Source organism: Arachis hypogaea, chromosome 11 (assembly GCF_003086295.3).
Source record: "Arachis hypogaea cultivar Tifrunner chromosome 11, arahy.Tifrunner.gnm2.J5K5, whole genome shotgun sequence".
NCBI lineage: Eukaryota > Viridiplantae > Streptophyta > Magnoliopsida > Fabales > Fabaceae > Arachis > Arachis hypogaea.
This window is the reverse complement of record NC_092046.1, coordinates 29,992,029-29,994,424: the sequence shown is the minus strand read 5'-3', so window position 1 is coordinate 29,994,424 and position 2,396 is coordinate 29,992,029. Positions and strand designations below refer to the sequence as shown.

The following is a 2,396-nucleotide window of genomic DNA, read 5'->3' as shown; positions in this document are numbered from 1 at the left end:
AAGTCATCAATTTTAAAAATCAAATCTTTTCAAATTGTTTTTCAATCATATCTTCTCAATCACATCTTTTTCAAAATAATTTTCAATCATATCTTTTTGATTACTGATTTTAAAATATTTTTCAAAATCACCTAACCACTTTCTCACTTTTAATTTTCGAAAACCATCAACCACTTTTTCAAAATTCCTTTTAATTAATTTAATTTTTTTTTCTTTTCAATTTTGTTTTCGAAAATTCTTCTCCTTCCTCACCTTATTCTATTTAAGTACTAACACCCCTCCTCTTTTAGCAATTCGGACTATCTCCCTCTATATAAGTTCGAATTCTCCCCTCTACCTCATCCTTCTATTCTTCTTTTCCTCTGACACCTCAAGGAATCTCTATACTGTGACATAGAGGATTCCATACTTTCTTGTTCTCTTCTCTTTCATATGAGCAGGAATAAGGACAAAGGCATTCTTGTTGAAGCTGATCCTGAACCTAAAAGGACCTTGAAGAGAAAGCTAAGAGAAGCTAAAGCACAACTCTCTGGAGAGGACCTAACAGAAATTTTCAAAAGAGAAGAAGACATGGCAGCTGAAGATAACAACAATGCCAACAATGCAAGGAAGATACTTGGTGACTTCATTGCACCTTCTTCTGACTTCTGTGGAAGAAGCATCTCAATCCTTGCAATTGGAGCAAACAACTTTGAGCTTAAACCTCAATTAGTTTCTCTAATGCAGCAGAATTGCAAGTATCATGGACTTCCATTGGAAGATCTTCATCAGTTTTTAGCTAAATTCTTGTAAATCTGTGACATTGTTAAGACCCATGGGTTGACCCTGAGGTCTACAGACTTATGCTCTTCCCTTTTGCTGTTAGAGACAGAGCTAGGACATGGTTGGATTCACAACCTAAAGAAAGCCTGAACTCTTGGGAAAAGCTGGTCAATGCCTTCTTGGCAAAGTTCTTTCCACCTCAAAAATTGAGTAAGCTTAGAGTGAAAGTCCAAACCTTCAGACAGAAGGAAGGCGAATCCCTCTATGAAGCTTGGGAAAGATACAAGCAATTGATCAGAAGGTGTCCTTCTGGCATGCTTTCAAAATGGAGCATCATATGCATATTCTATGATGGTCTATCTGAACTGTCCAAGATTTCATTGGACAACTCTGCTGGTGGATCTCTTCATCTGAAGAAGACGCCTGAAGAAGCCCAGGAACTCATTGAAATGGTTGGAAATAACTAATTCATACACACTTCTGAAAGGAATCCTATGAATAATGGGACGCCTCAGAAGAAAGGAGTTCTTGAGATTGATACTCTGAATGCCATATTAGCTCAGAACAAAATATTGACTCAGCAAGTCAATATGATTTCTCAGAGTCTGTCTGGAATGCAAGCTGCATCAGGCAGTACTAAGGAAGCTTCCTCTGAAGAAGAAGCTTATGATCCTGAGAATTCTGCAATGGAAGAATTGAATTACATGGGAGATTCCTATGGAAACACTTACAATCCTTCATGGAGGAATCATCCTAACCTCTCATGGAAGGATCAACAGAAGCCTAATCAAGGCTTCAATAATAATAATGGTGGACGAAAAAGGTTTAGCAATAGCAAACCTTTTCTATCATCTTCTTAGCAACAGACAGAGAATTCTAAGCAGAGCCATTCTGACTTAACAACCATAGTCTCTGATCTATCCAAGACCACACTAAGTTTTATGAATGAAACAAGATCCTCCATTAGAAATTTGGAGGCACAGGTGGGTCAGCTGAGTAAGAAAGTTACTGAACTCCCTCCCAGTACTCTCCCAAGCAATACAGAAGAGAATCCAAAGAGAGAGTGCAAGGCCCTAAACACGTCCCACATAGCCGAATGCATAGAGGAGGGAAAGGCAGTGATTTCCATTGAGGAAGGCCTCAATGGGCGTCCACTGACCTCCAAGGAGTTCCCCTTTGAGGAACCAAAGGAATCTGAGGCTCATATAGAGACCATAAAGATTCCACTAAACTTACTGTTGCCATTCATGAGCTCTGATGAGTATTCTTCCTCTGAAGATGATGACGATACTACTGAAGAGCAAATTGCTAAGTACCTTGGAGCAATCATGAAGCTAAATGCCAAGTTATTTGGTAATGAGACTTGGGAGGATGAACCTCCATTGCTCATCAATGAACTGAATGATCTGATTCAACTGAAATTACCTCAGAAGAAACAGGATCCTGGAAAGTTCTCAATACCTTGTACCATAGGCACCATGACCTTTGAGAAGGCTCTGTGTGACCTAGAGTCAAGTATAAACCTCATGCCCCTCTCTGTAATGGAGAAACTAGGGATCCTTGAGGTGAAAGCTGCGAGAATCTCACTAGAGATGGCAGACAATTCAAGGAAACAGGCTTATGGACTTGTAGAG

The 2,396-nt window shown here is 39.4% G+C and overlaps 1 non-coding gene across 1 annotated transcript; it reads right to left on the bottom strand.

Moving 5' to 3' along the window:
* Positions 1-974: 974 nt before the first annotated feature.
* LOC112725497 (small nucleolar RNA R71) lies at positions 975-1,078 on the bottom strand. Its single transcript, XR_003164602.1, has one exon. It is a non-coding gene; the product is annotated as a small nucleolar RNA R71 (small nucleolar RNA).
* Between the last annotated feature and the right edge of the window lie 1,318 nt (positions 1,079-2,396).